This window comes from Phyllobates terribilis, unplaced genomic scaffold (genome assembly GCF_046119375.1).
Source record: "Phyllobates terribilis strain yellow unplaced genomic scaffold, ASM4611937v1 Scaffold_4__5_contigs__length_816908805, whole genome shotgun sequence".
In the NCBI taxonomy this organism is placed as follows: Eukaryota; Metazoa; Chordata; class Amphibia; order Anura; family Dendrobatidae; genus Phyllobates; species Phyllobates terribilis.
Genome location: NW_027362764.1, coordinates 223,758,242 through 223,778,306, shown reverse-complemented (window position 1 = coordinate 223,778,306; position 20,065 = coordinate 223,758,242). Strand labels below are relative to the sequence as shown.

Sequence of the window (20,065 nt, the reverse complement as noted above, 5' to 3'; positions counted from 1 at the left end):
TCATCTCTATCTGAATTTAATCTGTCCTGAGTCATAGTGATATAGTACATAACATTAAAGTATTCATCATTCTTATAAAACAGTATTGTAACCCCCAACTTTGGGGCATTACAATGCCACATAAAAAAAATGCTACAATGTCCTTTGAAAATGCAATTTTTTTATCTTAAGTAAGCTAAGTGACGCGCCCCTGGGCCTGTGTCGCGCTGCGTTGCGCACGCGGGAGCTTACCCGGAGCCGGATCTGTTTAGGGTTGTAGTCTCGTGGCGGTGACCCGGTCCGTGCCCAGGGAGTCAAACTGGACGGCAGTCTGTTAGCGGTAGAAAATGGTTGATGACTACGCCACCCGTTGAATGCAGCCAGGGGGCTGCTGCTGCAGGGCAGACCGCTGAGGCCGGTGGAAGGATGGTGCAGCGTGATAGTATAACCCCCAACGGGAGGGGTATGGCCTCAGGGCAGCCGACGTGGATGATGGGGGTAGCAGGAACCACTCAGAGACGGTATGGTAGCGTTCAGGGTCTTTACTGGTAACAACGATAGACCCTCCCGGAGTACTTGCTAGCGAACGGGGCCTGGTCAGTCCTTGAGCAGATGGGATCTCCCCTGGCCAGGCGTAGTTGTAGGCCTCCCAAGCTGACTGTACTCTTCTGGCTACCTTGCTAGAAGCTGATGTAAGTAGCCCACGTCCCTGAGTGTACCGTGTGGTGCTCACCCGTATGGCCGGTGACTCGGGGCCTTCTAATGGCTTCCGCTCCACGATGGCGGTGCTGGTCCCACGCGTGTGACCGGGCCTTCGGGCTTCTGGGCCAGGGGACCTGAAATCCCCTGCCTGACGGATTCTGCTGCTGGGTAGAAGTTAGTCCCCACAGCCTCGGACTCCGGGTCCGGTAAAGAATCTTCTTAGTCAGGGCGAGCTCTTTAGCTGCCAGCCCCTGACTCCTTGTGACTCTGCTGCTTCCTATGCTGCTCTTGTCTCTACTCTTCCTGGACTCACTAACCCTGCCTCAGCCCCGGGTTTATACAGGGGAAGTTCTTCCCCTCCCAAGGCTGGGCAGGAGGTGTGGCATGCACAGGATCCCTGACCAAAGGACCTCCCACCTGCTCTCAGACGTAATATCTCTATCACTGTGACAACCAGACCCCTGGGGTGTCACACTCCCCCCTAGTGAAATTTAGTACTCCGGGACTAAACACTTTTTAGAAAAATATAACAAGGTATATCAAAGAACAATAAAATACAATAAGGAAACACAATAAGATGGTCATGGATGTCCGCAACCGGGTGCAGTCTTTGAAGAAAAGCAAAGGTGTCCATTTCACCAACACAGGGAGACGTAACCAGGTAGGGGTCTGTCCTACCCCGAGTCCTTAACAGTCTCTAGTCCATCCTGGGTTACGCTCCAACTATATACAAAGGATTCCCGGTAAATCCACCGAAGACTCCTAAAAACAACTAGAAACACAAAATTACACACAAGCAACAATAAACAGGTAAACATTGTAAAACAACTTAAACATTTAGATCCTCCAACGTGCGGGTAACTGGCCTCTAGTGGCCCTAGTGGACCTACGGAGCTGACTGTCTGGCCCTGAACTACAGGGTGTAGGAGCTGTCAAGGGTAAACTGGGCAGCTGTCTACCGGCTCTTTGTCTCACTAGGGGTACGGCAGGCTCACTATAAGCAGAGGGTGGATTCTCCTGTTCCGCTTGGGTGGAGTCTTCTGCCTCCTGGACCGGCTGCTCTTCCAGCTCTACCCGTTGCTCCGTAGGTTCTTGGGATGATGGTTGGAGGAAGGTGAGTACGGGTACCACAACTGCACCATTGACTTGAGTCCAAGACCGAGGGAAGTCCCCGAGCACGGTACTAACCATATCTTCCCTTTCTTCCACGGGTCGATGGTCTTCCTGTTCCTCCTCAGGGTTCCTCAGTTGTTCGGGGCACTTCTTCAGGTGGTCCCGGGATACAATGGCTGTGGTTTCCCCTCCGTCTTTACTGATGGTACAGACCTTCGGGTTCTCGTGGCTTGAGGGCAGTACGGTGTACGGGTCCTTCTCCCACTGGTCGTCCAACTTGTGGAGCCGTCTCTTCCTCTTCAAGACCTGCTCTCCGGGTACCAGGGGAACAGCGGGAGCATACTGGTTGTAAGTCTTCTCTTGTCTTTCCCTAGCCTGACAGAGACTTCGCTCCACGCTCTCCTGTACTTTCCGGTACTGCTGCTGCCTCTCTGTGTCCCAGTCCGTTTCTGGTGAAGTGTCCTCAGGCGTCAGGACTCCCATTTCCAGGTCAACAGGTAACTTACCAGGTCTTGCCCTCATTAGGTAAGCCGGGGTACAGTTGGTGGAACCTACCGGGATGTGGTTGTATAGGTCCACCAGATCGGGCAACTTCTCAGGCCACAGACTGCGTTCTTCCAGGGGCAACGTTTTTAGAAGATCCATTACCACCTGGTTCATTTTCTCACAAAGTCCATTAGTTTGCGGATGGTAGGGTGTCGTCCTTATCTTCCGGCAGCCATACAGATTGCAGAATTCCTGGAAGACCTCCGCTTCAAAGGCAGGTCCCTGGTCCGTCAGCACTTGGTCCGGGTACCCGTGTGGACGGCAAAAGTGCTGCTGGAAGGCTCTAGCTGCTGTTCGAGCCGTTAAGTCCTTGACGGGGACGACAACCAGAAACCGGGAGTAATGATCCACGATGGTTAACGCGTAGACGTAGCCACTTCTGCTGGGGGTCAGTTTTACATGATCCAAGGCTACCAGTTCCAACGGTTGCCGGGTGACGATGGACTGCAGGGGAGTCTTCTGGCTGGCCCGGTCCTTCCTTCTCAGATTGCACGGGCCACAGTCTCTGCACCACTTCTCGATGGTTCCCCTCATGCCTACCCAGTGGAACCGCTCGCGCAGCAGGAACTCCAGCTTTTTCCACCCGAAGTGTCCAGCTCCGTCGTGGTATGCCTCCATCACCATGGCTGCGTCTCTTCGTGGCACCACTACTTGCCAGAGTAGTTCATGCGTCCTGGAGTTAACCATTCTGCGGCACAACTTCCCCTTGTAAAGGAACAGTCGACTCTTCTCTGCCCATAGTTGTTTGGCTTCCTCTGGAGCGTCTGATTCCAGGCTAGCCTCCGGGCGAGTCAGCATCTCCTTCACCAGTCGGACGGCAGGGTCGCTGTCTTGCGTTTCCGCCCAGTTGTAGTGAGGTAAGGGGTTCAACGTAGCAGCCTGCTTACTCCTTACCCGGTGGGAATACTGGATAGTCCCATGACGGTGGAACGCAGGGAGTTCAACTTCTTCCAGTCCCTCCGGATCTTCTCCTCCGTCCGGCAGGTTGGGCATCCTGGACAGGGCGTCCGCGTTGGTATTGGAGCGCCCTGCCCGGTATTTAATTGTGAACTCGTAGTTGGACAGACGGGCCATCCACCTCTGCTCCAGGGCACCGAGTCTTGCCGTGTCCAGGTGTGTCAGCGGGTTGTTATCCGTGTATACGGTGAACCGGGAAGAAGCAAGGTAATGCCTAAAGCGCTCGGTGACTGCCCATACCACGGCCAGGAACTCTAGCTTAAATGAGCTGTAATTTTCGGGGTTCCTTTCGGTGGGTCGCAGTTTTCGGCTGGCATAGGAGATTACTCGTTCTCTCCCCTGCTGAATCTGGGACAGTACGGCTCCTAGCCCGATGTTACTGGCGTCGGTGTAGAGGATGAAGGGCTGGCTATAGTCCGGGTACGCCAAGATTTCATCCCCCGTGAGGGCCATCTTCAGCTGGCGGAAGGACTCTTCTTCTAGCTTTTCCCATTTGAAGGGCGGCTTCTGGTTCTTGGCCTTCCGGGACTGGCCTATCAGGAGGTCCTGCATAGGTGCTGCCTTTTTGGTGAAACCGGGAATAAACCTTCGGTAGTAGCCTACCAACCCTAGGAACTGCCGCACTTCTTTTACGCTGGAGGGGCTTGGCCATCCCTTAATTGCGGTGATCTTATCGGGGTCGGGAGCCACTCCGTCAGCGCTCACCACGTGTCCCAGGTATTGCACCTTTGGTTTCAGGAGGTGACACTTGGAGGGTTTCACCTTTAGGCCGTAACTCGCCAGAGCTTCGAACACCTCCGCCAGGTGTTTCAGGTGGTCCTCATAAGTTTTGGAGTATACGATGACATCGTCCAGGTACAACAGGACCGTCTCGAAGTTTCTGTGGCCCAGACAGCACTCCATTAATCGTTGGAAGGTTCCTGGGGCGTTGCAGAGTCCGAACGGCATGCAGGTGAACTCGCTAAGTCCCATCGGGGTGGTGAATGCGGTCTTCTCCCGGTCCGCCTCTGCTACAGGAACCTGCCAGTACCCGCTAGTGAGATCCAAGGTAGAGAAGAAGTTAGCAGATCTTAAAGCAGCCAATGACTCCTCTATCCTTGGTAAGGGGTACGCATCCTTGTGTGTGATACGGTTGATTTTCCGGTAATCTACACACATCCTCATGGTGTTGTCTTTCTTTTTGACTAAAACTAGTGGGGCTGCCCAGGGGCTACAGCTATCCCGGATTACCCCAGCCTCCTTCATGTCTCTAAGCATCCCCTTGGCGTGTTGGTAATGTGCAGGGGGTACGGGTCGATACCTCTCTTTTATGGGAGGATGATCTCCCGTGGGGATGCGGTGTTCTACCCCCTTGACTCGCCCGAAGTCTAACGGGTGTTTACTAAACACTCTCTCATACTCTTGAACCACCCGATAGACTCCTTGTTTCTGGTGTGAGGGAGTGGAGTCAGTACCCAGATGTAGTTGCTGACACCAGTCCTCCATGTCTTTCTTAGAGCCGTTACCTTCCTCCGGGTGAGATGGAGGCAAGGGTTCCACAGATTGTATAGAATTTTGATTAGTGGTATATAATTTGGCTAGCGTGGCATACCGGGGCAGGTACACTTCCCTCTCCCCGATATTTATTATGCGAACGGGCACCCTCCCATGGCGTACATTGACCACCCCCCGTGCTGTCAAAATGGTGGGCCTACTGTCTGAGTAAACTGGTTCTACCATTGCCTGGTAATCTCTACCTCTCAGACCAATAGCTGCCCGGCACCAAATCATCATTTCACTTTTTGGGGGCATGGCAATAGGAAAAGGGTCACACATTCTTACGCTACCAATCTCACCGCCGGAGAGTTCCACTTGTTGCCGTTGCATCAGTGCCCGGATCTCTTTCTGGAGCACCCGCTGCTCGCCGGAGCTGGCATTCTTGGCAACCTGCTGTAAAAGGAAAATCACCTCTGCAAGACAATTTTCAATTACATTAGTTCCTAGAGTTATTTTTGGGTGACTCTCATGTTTGTCAATATCTACAATGATCAGTCCCTGTGCGGCCAGTTCGACTCTACCAATTTTGATGGTCACCTCTTTAAATCCGATCTGTGGCACGGGCTGACCATTGCTGGCGATGATACTCAAGTCGTCGTCAGGGTAGCGGGTAATATCCGAGTCATTCCAGTACTGCTTGAAGAGCACGTACGGGATGGTGGTGACCTGTGACCCGGTGTCCAGTAGGGCACTCATGGGAATGCCATCCAGTACCACAGGCAAGACTGGACGTCCTCCCACATATCTGTCGCGCCAGTTCGATGGGCCTGGTGATCTTTTTCCTGGGGGTTGGCCCTCTACCCCAGGTTGTGCCCGTTTAAAGAACAGTACCTTTCCATATGTCCGGGTTGATTGCAGCGGCGGCAGATGGGTCGTCCGTCCTCGCTGTATCGGTCACTGGGTCTTCCTCTGGCCGGTGGGGTCCTCCTTGGTCGACGCCACGGGATGTCCTCCGGTCCGGATGCCAGCTGGATCTTCCCTGGAGTGGAAACCTGTAAAGACTGCACAGTTCGGGTTAGCGCAGCAACGCTTTTAGCTAGCTCTTGGACCTGATGGTGTAGGTCTGGAGCCGGGTCATTGTCCAAAGCCTGCGCATCAGCTCCCACAGGCCCTGCTGACAAGGGCGCCGCCTCCTGGTAGTAAGTGGTAGTGGGGCGTCTGTGGGTCACAACGCCACCTGGTGCCGGTTCTCGGAGCACCCGGATGGCTCTGTCCTTGAACTGTGCAAATTCTAGATGAGGGTCCTGTAAGGCCATTGCCCGCAACTGGGTGCGGTGGGCATTGCAATATAAACCCTCTATAAATTGTTCGGTCAACAGCCTGTCCTCGTTTCCCACTCCATTAGGGTCGGTCTGCTTAATGGCCCTCAGGGCCTCTTGTAGGTTGAGTGCATAGTCCCTTATACTCTCATGCGCTCGCTGCTTGCACCCGTAGAATCTAAGTTTAATCTCGGCTGAGGTGCGGGTATCAAAGGTGTCCTTCAGCCGGGTTAGTATCCCTGCGACAGTCTTCCTCCCAGGTGGCCAGGATTTTACTTCCCTTTTGGCTGCCCCAGTTAGTTGGGCCACCAGGATGCTCACTTTTTGCTCTTCTGTGAGGGGGTACACCTGGAAGAGGCTATCCAGCTTTTCTCTAAAGTCATGCAGGGTATGTGACTCCCCTGAGTACTGGGGTAGCCAAGCTGCTCCCGGGATATAGGGCATGGTGAAGGGCATAACTGCAACAGCGGTAGCGCTGGCGGGGGTTGAGGCAGTGAAGCTCTCCTCCGTATCCGACATCTTCCTCCCCCCTAGTGGACCGTGGCCTACCTTGCGATGATCCTCTTCCGTAGGCCGCGGCTCCGCAGTGGATCGTCAGGGTTGAGGACCTTCCGTCGCGCTCCTGTGACGTCGGCGTCTGCTGGGCTCCTTCCAGGACCTTACGCAACGTCCGGACGTGAGGCGGGGCTTCAGTTCTCGCGCGCTTTCGTAGTCCACGCCCCTCTTCTTCCCGCGCGGCGTCCTCAAGATGGCGTCCAATGGCGGGAAAACTCCACGGATGGCGGGAATCTTCACCACTGGTAAGTTTGAACAGTCTTTGCTTTTCAGGCACGCAGTACCCGGTGGTTGCGGGCACGAAATCCTGCCGACTACGCCAAAGTTGACGCGCCCCTGGGCCTGTGTCGCGCTGCGTTGCGCACGCGGGAGCTTACCCGGAGCCGGATCTGTTTAGGGTTGTAGTCTCGTGGCGGTGACCCGGTCCGTGCCCAGGGAGTCAAACTGGACGGCAGTCTGTTAGCGGTAGAAAATGGTTGATGACTACGCCACCCGTTGAATGCAGCCAGGGGGCTGCTGCTGCAGGGCAGACCGCTGAGGCCGGTGGAAGGATGGTGCAGCGTGATAGTATAACCCCCAACGGGAGGGGTATGGCCTCAGGGCAGCCGACGTGGATGATGGGGGTAGCAGGAACCACTCAGAGACGGTATGGTAGCGTTCAGGGTCTTTACTGGTAACAACGATAGACCCTCCCGGAGTACTTGCTAGCGAACGGGGCCTGGTCAGTCCTTGAGCAGATGGGATCTCCCCTGGCCAGGCGTAGTTGTAGGCCTCCCAAGCTGACTGTACTCTTCTGGCTACCTTGCTAGAAGCTGATGTAAGTAGCCCACGTCCCTGAGTGTACCGTGTGGTGCTCACCCGTATGGCCGGTGACTCGGGGCCTTCTAATGGCTTCCGCTCCACGATGGCGGTGCTGGTCCCACGCGTGTGACCGGGCCTTCGGGCTTCTGGGCCAGGGGACCTGAAATCCCCTGCCTGACGGATTCTGCTGCTGGGTAGAAGTTAGTCCCCACAGCCTCGGACTCCGGGTCCGGTAAAGAATCTTCTTAGTCAGGGCGAGCTCTTTAGCTGCCAGCCCCTGACTCCTTGTGACTCTGCTGCTTCCTATGCTGCTCTTGTCTCTACTCTTCCTGGACTCACTAACCCTGCCTCAGCCCCGGGTTTATACAGGGGAAGTTCTTCCCCTCCCAATGCTGGGCAGGAGGTGTGGCATGCACAGGATCCCTGACCAAAGGACCTCCCACCTGCTCTCAGACGTAATATCTCTATCACTGTGACAACCAGACCCCTGGGGTGTCACATAAGCAGCAGTAATTAATGTCAAGAAGCAGCTGCAAAAGCATATATTATCTGAGGGGTGAATACAAAGAGCAAATCGGTGTGTTCAAGGTAATATTACCCCTTAAATCCATTTTAAGATCACATCCTAAATATGGGATTTAGTTTTGGGTTCTATACTGTAAAAATTATATAAGTGAGCTGAAGAGAGTTAATATAGGCAGGAGGCCAAATTATTAAAAGTTCTTAGTTGAATAAACCCGATATATCTAGCCTCTCAGTATAACACAGAAAATATTGACATTTGTATAGGAAAGGGTTCTTTACAGTTAGAGTAGTCTACTATACAGTGCCTTACTCCAAGAGATAGTAATGGCAGATACTGTGTTAACTTATGAAAAGGCTAGATTCTTATGTACAAAAGACGCTGATGGACATGCAGGGAACCCTTGGGGAATCTGTGCTCCTCATGGCTGCCATGTTCCATTACTTCTGATTGTAAAAGGTTACAATTCTCATGCAAGGAGAAACATTATAGATTTTTGATGGTTCAGCAGTAGTGTTGAGCCACCCCCATAGTGTTCGGGTTCGGTTCGGTTCGTCGAACACCGGGATGTTCGTGGAACTGTTCGTCGAACACCTTAGAACACCGTCGAACACCGTTAAAACCAATGGCAGGCAAACAAAAACACATAGAAACACATAGAAAACACCTTCAAATGTGTCCAAAAGCTTACAAACTGCTCAGAAGACACTCTTTAAAAAAGCCGCCGGCAATTCAGCAGCGGCATACACCGATACCCAACAATTTAGACAAGAAGGAATAGAGCATCACACATAGATTAGATAGATAGAAACATGTCAGTCACATATATAAGAAGTATAGTGACAGTGTTGGTTACTGTACTTGTCATTTAGTGTTAAAGGATTTATTAAAAAAAATATTAGTGTTTTCATGCACCGTCTCTTTAAAAAAGCCGGCCGGCAATTCAGCATCGGTACCCAACAATTTATAACAGAAAGAATAGAGCATCACACATAGATTAGATAGATAGAAACATGTCAGTCACATATATAATAAGTACAGTGATAGTGTTCATTACTGTACTTGTCATTTAGCGTTAAAATAAAGGATTTATTAAAAAAAAAATTGGCGTGGGGTTCCCCGTAATTTTAGTCTCTAGCGGAGGTTAAGCAGACGGCTGGGGCAGATGTTTGAAGCCTGGGAAGGGGGTAATACCCGCGGAGCTTCCCAGGCTACTAATATCAGCCCCCAGCTGAATACCTAGCCTTTACTAGCTATTAAAATGGGGGACCCAAAACAAAAATGACGTGGGGTGCCCCCTATTTTAATAGCTAGCAAAGGCTAGGCAGACAGCTGGGGGCTGATATTAATAGCCCAGGAAGGGTGCCATGAATATTGGCCCCCTCCCAGGCTAGAAACACCAGCCGTCAGCCACCCCAGAAATGGCGCATCCATAGGATGTGCCAATTCTGGCACTTAGCCTCGCTCTTCCCACTGCCCTGTAGCGGTGGCAGTGGGGTAATAGGGCTGGGGTTGATGTCAGCTTATAATGCCAGCTGACATCAAGCCCAGGTTAGTAATGGAGAGGCATCTATAAGACACCCCCATTACTAACCCCATAGTCAAAGTTAAAAAAAACACAAACACCCAGAATAAAGTCCTTTAATTGAAATAAAACCACAATTCTTTATTGTTCTAAATTAAACCATACTTACCATCACGCCCATTCCAGCTGAAGCCAAAGATCTCCTGCAATAAAAGTAAAATAGTAAAGCAACATCATCCTTACCTTTCCATGGTTCCCATGACAGCTTCAGCTCTGCTACATTCACATGACAGGCTGGAGCGCAGCAGAACGCTGCCATCCAGCTTGCCATGCAGCAGAGACTGAGAAGCGCAGACATGCTCGTGTAGCACCCCGAGGACTCGGCTGCTACAGGGGTATTGCACCTCGACCCAGAGGTGTGGTATTCCACTCCCGGGTAAGGATGGAGTGTGGGACAGAGCTCAGACAGCTGCATGCACTACACTCACCCCATTTCCGGGGGACAGAACAACGGTACTCCCACTAGGTAGATGTGCAGGTACGACAGAGTCTGTCCCCGGCTGGAGTGGGGAGGGGGGAGGAATATCCCTGTAGTGTAGGAGCAGATAGGGGAGGTACTCTGGGTATAGCTAGGAGCCCATTGGGTGCTAGTCACCTGGGCTCACACATAGAGGGAGTATATAAGGTGGGCACCATCGGAGGACAGGGTCGGTTCTGTGCAGAGAGGAGCTCAGCCAGAGAGGGCTGAGGGGGGGGAGCTGTGGCTCCGTCTGGGCCCAGCTCCAGGGCCAGGCCTGAAGCGGAGAGAGAGAGACAGAAAGTCCCAGAGACACAAGGGGAGAGAGGAACCCTGAGATCCCACAGGAGAACGAAGAGGGTGAAGGGTTGGCAGAGAAGGGTACCGGATCCCAAACTGGTAGAGGCTAATTATCCTCAGCCAGGAACCGGAGGTCGTGGTCAAGCTTTGGCACGACCCTCACCACATCCACCAGGAAGGCATACCACGCGTAGGGCCAGGGAAGCCAGGAAAGGTTTTACCACCAAGAAGCCCGAGGGAGCCGGACATAGGTGGGTCCCTGGTGAGAACGGCCAGAAGGAAGGAAGAGAGGGGAGCTCTGGACCACGCTCTGGAACTACCTGGGAGTTGGCCGAGTCCCTGCCCTGGTGGACACGGCATGACTCGGGTGGTCCTTACTGTGCACAAGCGACCGGATAAAGAACAGTGAGTAAAACTTTTGAAACTGCACTTCAAGCCTCCGTGTTTCGTTGTCACACCTGCACCCTCAGTACTGGGACACCCGCACCATCACTCCCCTCATCCAACTCTCAATAGCTGCCCTGAGGCCATACCCCTCCCGTTGGGGGTTACACCATCCACGCTGCACCATCCTTCCACCGGCCTCAGCGGTCTGCCCTGCAGTGGCAGCTCCATAGCTGCATTCAACGGGTGGCGTAGTCGAACCATACAGCATCATCTGCCAAACACTGCCTCCTAGTTTGACACCCTGGGCACGGACCGGGTCACCGCCACAAGGACTACTACCCCTATCCAGATCCGGCTCCGGGTATCCCCTGAACATGGCTCAGGGGGCGCGTCACTCGCGCTTCTCAGTGTCTGGCTGTGACGGCATAAAGATGAGCCGAGGTCATGTCCAATGAACTCGGCTTACCTCATGCACGTCTCTGACAGCGTGGGAAGAGCAGGAGAATTCTCCCACGCTGGGATGGCATTGAGATGACAGGCTGGATCACAGCTGAGCGCTGCCATCCAGCTTGTCATCCTGCAGATGTGTTATGTGCAGCATGAGACGGGGCATTATCATGCATGAAAATGATCTTGCTGCGGAATGCACGGTTCTTCTTCTTGAACCATGGAAGGAAATACTGTTTGAGAAACTCAACATACATTATGGAGTTCATCTTTACCCCTTCAGGGATCCTAAAAGGGCCGACAATCTCTCTCCCCATGATTCCAGCCCAAAACATTACTCTACCTCCTCCTTGTTAGCGCCGTAGCCGTGTTTGCATGGGGTGTCCATCAACCAGCCATCCTCCACTCCATCCATCTGGACCATCGAGATCATTTCATGCATGATAATGCCCCGTCTCATGCTGCACATAACACATCTGCATCTCTGGCTGCTATGGGCATAAAAGGGGACAAACTTATGGTGTGGCACCCATGGTCCCCTGACCTCAACCCCATTGAGAACCTCTGGAGCATCATCAAAAGGAGTGTCTATGATGGCGGGAGGCAGTTCGCATCTAAGCAACAGCTCTGGGAGGGTCTTCTGTCCTCATGCAAAACAATTGGAAGCAGAAACCATCCAAAACCTGACAAATTCAATGGACGAGAGAGTTCAGAAGCTCCTTTCGAACAAGCGGTCCTATGTGCAAATGTAACATCACCTAGAATAAAGTTTTTAGTTGAAAACTGATTGATTTCAGTTTGTAATAACCTGCTAATGCTTATAATTTCAAAAATGACCATTTTTTTGTTCTTTATTAAAATGAAAAGGTTGAAAACTCGCTGTGCATAATAATTTGGAACATGCATTTTGAGTGCAGTTTGAGTTTTTTATTTTTTTAAAAATATACTGTTATCATAGGCAGTTTGTACAAAAACCTTTCAATTGTACTCTAATAGTTATTTGACTGGAAATTACAATGACTGCAATTCATATAGGTAATTTGGGAAAATCTGAGAAAATATTATTTGCATAATAATTTGGAACACACTGTAAATTGTCGGGTACCGATGCGGAATTGCCGGCCGGCTTTTTTAAAGAGACGGTGCATGAAAACACTAATATTTTTTTAAATAAATCCTTTAACACTAAATGACAAGTACAGTAACCAACACTATCACTGTACTTATTATATATGTGACTGACATGTTTCTATCTATCTAATCTATTTGTGATGCTCTATTCTTTCGGTTCTAAATTGTCGGGTACCGGTGTATGCCGCTGCTGAATTGCCGGCTTTTCATGTTTCACTGTGAGCACTGTTCCCATCGATTTGGGCAACCACTGTAATGCCACAACCACCATGGCTGTAGCATTACAGAGAGTGGCTGACAATCCCTGCATGATTGGTGCTCTAAATAGCGCCAGACATGCAGGACACGCTTTTGGTGCACGAACAGTTATCGAACATAACCTCGAACACCGCCCAAAACAGCTCGAATTTGAGATTGGCGAACAGTTCTAGTCGAACACCGCTCATCTCTATTCAGCAGAGATCATTGTACAAATACATACGGTAGATTCACAATGGAAGCATAAAATGTATTTGCATTAAAGGACTGGCTATGATTCACGTTTATTCCATGATTACACAACTAAATTGTGATATTGTGGTTTTAAATGATCAGCAAATCATTGTGTCACAAACATGGATTTTACAGAACTGCTATTCCACTGAACAGTATGGCTAAGGCTGAATAGAAAAGTTAAAGAAGTTGTCCACTACTTGGACATGTTCCTGTTCCCCTGTTCATACCCCTCGCTTGGCCCCCATAAAGTAAAGATTATACTCGCCTCCCATGCCGTTGCCGTTCCCGCAGTGTTGGCACTCGCTCTCCCGGGGCTCCTGTGCTGTTGTTGTGACACGTGATGCCCGGCACCCAAACAGCGCTGGCGTCACTGTCCCGGCCTCCTGTCAAATTGAACGTGAAGAGGAAGTCAGAGAGCAGCCGAAGCCCGGTTCAATTTGTCTGAAGGCAGAGACAGTGACGCCAGCAGTGATTGGGAGCCGGCGTCAGGTGTCACAACAACTGCACAGGAGCCTCGTGAGAGCGAGGGCCGACACGGCAGGAGCGTCCCTGGCACAGGAGGCGAATATAAGCTTTATTATTTTATGGGGGACAACCATTTTGATCAAGAAGGGGTTGTGCTAGTAGTGGACAGCCCCTTTAAGGTCATATACATAGCACGTAGTAGGAAACAGCGATTTCCTATAACACGTCCTTAACCCATGGAAGATTTTACAGTTCAGGCAGAAACATAACAGATGTTCAACAATTAACAGAGCAGCAGCATTTTATCTTGCACATAGCAGACCAAATATATAAATATACTATAACATATACAGGTGCATCTCACAAAATTAGAATATCATCAAAAAGTTAATTTATTTCAATTCTTCAATAGAAAAAAAATGAAACTCATATATTATATATATAATGCTATCAGGGCATTACTGCCATTACTGGTGTATGGGGCCCCGGTGAGCAGAGAGGGGAGCCCAGACTTGGTGAGACAAGTAGCAGCGTGTCTCACCCAGACCAGGCCCCCCTCTCTTGCTTCTTCTCACTGTGCCTCAGGGGCAGGCACTTTCCTTATGGGCTGGTGGCATTATTAGCTAACTGTATCGCTGCTGTTTGATGTAGCCACAGTCAGTGCAGCAGGGCAATGCACAAGGTCCTCAGCATTAGTTCTGTGCAGAGCTCGGTGCCGTCTCCAGCACTGGCTCCATCTCTGTCTTTTCTCACCCTGCTCCTACTCCTGACCATGACAGCAACAGTGGCCGGAGCTCAGCAGGAAGAGATTGGAGCCAGAAAAGGTCAGCAATTCTGTGCCCTCACAAATTGATGCTGCTTCCTACTGGCTCTAGAACAAGGGCTTCTCAATCGTCTGGAGAAGGGATCCACAGCCAGGGTCGGACTGGCCTGGCGGGATAGCGGGAAAATTCCCGGTGGGCCCCTATGAGAGAGTGAGAGAATTGGTAGCGGGGCCCTTTAAAAGTGTGGGCCCTTTAAAAGTGCGGGCCCTTTAAAAGCGCAGCCGAAGGAAATGTAGCATCAACTGCGGCGCTCATACTATTCAGTGGTGACAGTGGGTGACGCGCATACTCACATGACAAGAGGACGTGTTCTTGGTGGGCGGTGACACGTACCGCGCTCTGCTTTCCCGCTGGTGGCTGGCAGTGGTGTGGTGTCAGGTGACACGCTAATGTCGCGCTACTTGCTCCCCGGCTGGCTTCTGATACGCCGACGTCGCGCTCTGCTCTCCAGTCCCGGCTCCTGCTCCCTTGGAATTGGCCTTGTAACACCGGCGCCCGTCCGGGTATGTAACACCGCACCAGCACCGCGCACCGCCCTCTTCTCTCCTGCTCTCTTGGCCTTTTAACGCCGGCTCCTGGGCAGAGTATGTGGTGACCTGCACTCTGCTCTCTCACCGTCACCCTGGAAACAAGGCTGCAGGCCTACAGCTCTCCCTGCTTCAACTTCAAGTCAAGTGCAATATCCACGTTTTTCTGGGTGAGTGTTCCCAGCATTGGTCATCATGCATATATGGGGGGGTCAGGCTGGACACATGGGGTTGAGGGGGGCAGGCTGGACACATGGGGACCTGGATGGACACATGGGGGTGAGAGGGGGCAGGCTGGACATATGGGGACCTGGATGGATACATGGGGGTGAGAGGGGGCAGGCTGGACACATAGGGACTTGGATGGACACATGGGGTTGAGGGGGGCAGGTTGGACACATGTGGACCAGGATGGATACATGAGGGTGAGGGGGGCAGGCTGGACACATGGGGCCTAGGATGGATACATGAGGGTGAGGGGGGCAGGCTGGATACATGGGCACCTGGATGGATACATGGTGGTGAGGGGGGCAGGTTGGACACATGGGGGCCTGGATGGACACATGGAGGTGGTGAGGGGAGCAGGCTGAACACATGGGGACCTGGATGACACATGGGGGTGGGGTTAGGGGGGGCAGGCTGGACACATGGGGACCTGGATGGACACATGGGGGTGAGGGGGGCAGGCTGGACACATGGGGACCTGGATGGACACACGGGAGTGAGGGGGAGCAGGCTGGACACATGGGGGTGAGGGGGGGCTGGATGGACACATGGGAACCTGGATGGACACATAGGGGTGAAGGGGGGGCAGGCTGGACACATGGGAACCTGGATGGACACAAAGGGGTCAGAGGGGGGAGGCTGGACACATTGGGACCTGGATGGACATATGGGGGTGAGGGGGGCAGGCTGGACACATGGGGACCTGGATGGACACATGGGGGTGAAGGGGGGCAAGCTGGACACATGGGGATCTGGATGGATACATGGGGTGAGGGGGCAGGCTGGACACATAGGGGCTAGGATGGATATATGGGGTAGGGCAGGCTGGACACATGGGGGACTGGATAGATATATGGGGGGCTAGGATGGATATATGGGGGTGGGCAGGTTGGACACATGGGGGCTAGGATGGATATATGGGTGGGGCAGGCTGGACACATGGGGGACTGGATAGATATATGGGGTGGGGCAGGATGGATATATGGGGGGCTAGGATGGATATATGGGGGTGGGCAGGTTGGACACATGGGGGCTAGGATGGATACATGGGGTGGGGCAGGCAGGACACATGGGGGACTGGATAGATATATGGGGTGGGGCAGGATGGATATATGGAGGGGGCGCTAGGATGGATATATGGGGTGGGCAGGTTGGACACATGGAGGTCAGGATGGATATATGGGAGAGGGCAGGCTGGACACATGGAGGACAGGATGGATAGATGGGGGGCCACGCTGGACAAGGGACTTTATTACTGTTTGGGGGCCAGATTGAGGATCTTTATTAGTTTATGGTGGCGAGTGGGGAACATTATTACTTTAGAGTCCAATTAGGGACATTATTACTTCTGTAATATAATTTCATTTTTAGGAAACGGTTTTCCATGGGACGGGACAAAAGGGGGGTCCTGTTACTGTGCAGGGCGGCAGTACGTCTCTTTATTTCTTCAACTGGTGTAGTGTAGAAGCCCGGGAAAAGTGGGAATGTGCTCTAAAAGAGATCAATTATTGATAACTGTGTTATTTTCTGCAGAGATGAATCCTGGCTGGAAGAAGTGATGGCGGACTGTGCCAGATGAAGAAGAAAAGCGAAGATGAAGAACTTCACCTAGAGACATCACTGGTGAGTCAGTGTATTACATGTACACTTACACTATATAGTATATACAGAGCTCCTGTGTATGTCACTGGTGACCAGTGTATTACTTATACACTATATACAGAGCTCCTGTGTCTAATGTCACCCGTGATAACTGTATTACCTGTACACTATATACAGAGCTCCTGGGTATAATGTCACCGGTGATCACTGTATTACCTGTACACTGACACTATATACAGAGCTCCTGTTTATAATGTCACTGGTGATCACTGTACTACCTGTACACTATATACAGAGCTCCTGTGTTTAATATCACTGGTGATCCCTGTATTACCTGCACACTATATACAGAGCTCCTGTGTATAATGTCACTGGTGATCCCTGTATTACCTGTACACTATATACAGACCTCCTGTTTATAATGTCACTGGTGATCACTGTATATTACCTGTACACTGACACTATATACAGAGCTCATGTGTTTATTGACAGTTTTGTTAGTATTGTGGTTTGTATTCCTGATCAGTATTGTATTATTTGGTCACTATGTGGTGGTAATATGTGGTCTGGTCATGGTGTGGCGATATTTGTTCCTTTTGTATGTGGTATTATTGGTGTTGGTATAGTGGATTATGTTGTGTATGGCGGTCATTTGTTCTCGCTGATATTAACTAGGAAAATATTTTTTGCCATAAGGCCACGGCCCCACTATCAGTATTTGGTCAGTATTTTTTCCTCAGGAGTGGGAGCCCAAACCAGGAGTGGGTGATAAATGCAGAATTGGTGACTTGTTTCTATTATGCCTTTTCTCTGATTGTTCCTCTCCTGGTTTTAGCTCCCACTCCTGAGAAAAAATGCCGACTGAATACTGACCAAATACTAATAGTGGGGATGTGGCCTTAGAGATTAAATACTTGGACCAGAGCGTCAGAGATGCACTTACAGGGGTTCTCCGGTGAAAACAAGTAATCACCTCTCCACAGGATAAGTGATAACTTATTGATTGGTGGGGGTCTGACTACTGGGACCTGCACCGATTGGTAGAATGTGGAGCTTTTCTCCCCATTAGACTGGAGCTGATGTGCGACTCGACCACTGATCCATTCATTCCCTCAGTGGCTGCGAGCGCTGCTCTTTTTTGGAAGCCCCCAAGAGAATGAATGAGGCTGCGGTCAGATGTCCCACCTGTCGCTGCATTTTAAAATGGGGATAAGTGTCCTGTCAGGGATAAAACTTCCCCATTCTTCTGATAGGTGCGTTTTCCAATGCTCGGACCCAAACGATCAATAAGTGATCACCTATACTGTGGAGCCCATGGATCGGTGATAACTTGTTTTACACAAAGAAGCTCTTTCATGCAAACTACAGTAATTGTACATCCCAGTTATAGTGTGCACAGTAGATGTGCCGGAGGCGCCAGGAGACGCTCCACTATAACAGGGATAGCGGATAACAGGTATTTGCATATTGCTGTAGGTGGGCCCCTAGAGTCAATTCCCCTGTGGGCCCCAGACACCCCAGTCCGACCCTGTCCACAGCCCAGATTTTTTTAAGCAATTTTTAAGACTGCACACAAATCAGTATGGCTGCCATACCACGCATACTGTACTCTAGCTAGAATCTCTTCTAAAAGAAGTAAGTACACCCCTAGTGTGCTACTAGTACTCACAGATCAGCTGCCTTTCTAGCTGCATGAAAGAGCGCCTCTGAAGATTGTAAACTCCATCCTGGCACGGGAGATGGTCACATTGGTCAGTGGAGTGGAGATGGACCTGGGATGATGTCACCGTCATGTGACCTGAGGGGGCGAAGCTTGTGTGCAGAGACTGGAAAGAAAGTGAAACAGACCCATCTCCTCATGTGGTCAGTGATCTCTGTCTGGACCTCAGGAATGCTGGGAGACAGTTGTAGTTCTAGTTAGTATATACCCTCCCTGTAACATCACTGTCACATAGCCTGGATATGCTGGGAATTGAATTGTGAGTCTTCTCCTTATACCTCCTCTCTACCCGTAATGTAATTTTCAGGCTGTCATTTTTTTTTTATAGCACATAACAGCCTGGGCATTCTGGGACCTGTTGTTCTCATATTACCTTTCTGTCATTTTCTCTGAGATCCGATTGCGGCTTGGACATGCTAGGAGTTTTAGTTTGCTTCCTTTTATACAGGAAGGGGGCAGCTGGGGTATGTACCCCGGGTGGGCTCAGCTAAGATTTTCCTGCCCTAGAACCACAATATACCCCATTAACCCCTCACCATCCTAGACCCTACATCACTGTGGCTGTGCACATTAACCCTTTCTCTGCTACAGACCACCATTTTTATTAACCCCCTTTTCTTAGACCATCAGGAGTGTAGTCATTAACCCTGTCACAACCCATTTAAGGTACGTCGACACTGAAAATTCAGCAAAATTTTGCAGCTGAAAACATGCAGCAAAATCCACACCATTTGACGCTGATTTATTGGTGGTTTTTGAAGTCAAAATCATCCCTCATTAGAAGAGGTGAACTTTTTACTTAAATCCGCAGAATAAAATTGACATCCGCAGCAGAATAAAATCCGCAGCATTTCAAGCAGAAACTCCCTGCAGATAAAAAAAAAATTAAATACAAGATTAAATTAAAAATTTGGTATCGCCGCATCAGTAAAAGTCCATTCTAGTAAAAAATATTATCTAAGTAGTATATAAGTATCGAGAACAGTTAACACCGTCAATAGAAAAAATACAAAAAGCCAAAATTGCTTTTTGGAGGGGGTCAGTTCTTCTGCAAGAAAAAAATGTAATAAAAAGCGAGCAAAAGACCTTATGTCCCCCTCCCCAAGAGGGTACTTTGTTCACTATAACATGCCACCTCTGGCTGAATGGAATCCTCAGGAAATAGTACGGTTCTGGCTCCGGAAGTGTGAACAATGTGCCTGCGATCGTCCGAAGCTGCTACAAGGGTACTTCACTGGCATATCCAGCTGTGCCGAGAAACATCAAGGAGACAGCCCACAGGAAGGTAACGTCACAAAGAAAAAGACATTCTAAGATACCGTTGGCTGTTACAAGCTAATTTTGCATAATTATGCCACAATTGTTTATATTACTTGTACTTGATTTATGTAATTGTAACTAATTTATACAATGCAAGTTTCCATGAATACAAGGTTATTGCTTTCAACTTGGTATCTGTAGTTGTCTTTTAACTTTTATTACTGCACATATTTGGTGCATTTATGTGCAAAACCATAGACTTAATGATGCAAGTGACAAGTAGCATGGCGTTATTTCACTGCTGCCTCAATCCGCTATTATACGCTTACATGGGAACCACATTTAAAACTTATGTGGCAAAAACAGTGAAAAAAGTTGGCTCTTGGAGAAGACAAAGATCTGAGAGTGCTGAAGAGTACTCCATGTATTCTGGCAATCATGTGGAAGAAACAAACAGTTTTTCTATCTAATACCCTTAGAATAATGTGTTTAGATAAACTTGTAGAAAATGTCAGTGGACAAGAGTGGACAAAAATACAACTTATTAATAAAAATGCCAGATTCATAATTCCACTGAGCTGTGAGCAAGTCTATCTAGCAGTCTAATACTACAGTGTAGTACAACAACATCAATGATTTAGATGAAGGAATTGAGGGTAAACTGATTAA

The 20,065-nt window shown here is 50.2% G+C and overlaps 1 protein-coding gene across 1 annotated transcript in view; it reads right to left on the bottom strand.

Annotated features, from left to right (window-relative positions):
- Positions 1-20,065, bottom strand: part of LOC141265263 (acyl-CoA dehydrogenase family member 11-like) — a 476,536-nt gene that overhangs the window by 27,374 nt on the left and 429,097 nt on the right. The window lies entirely within an intron of this gene.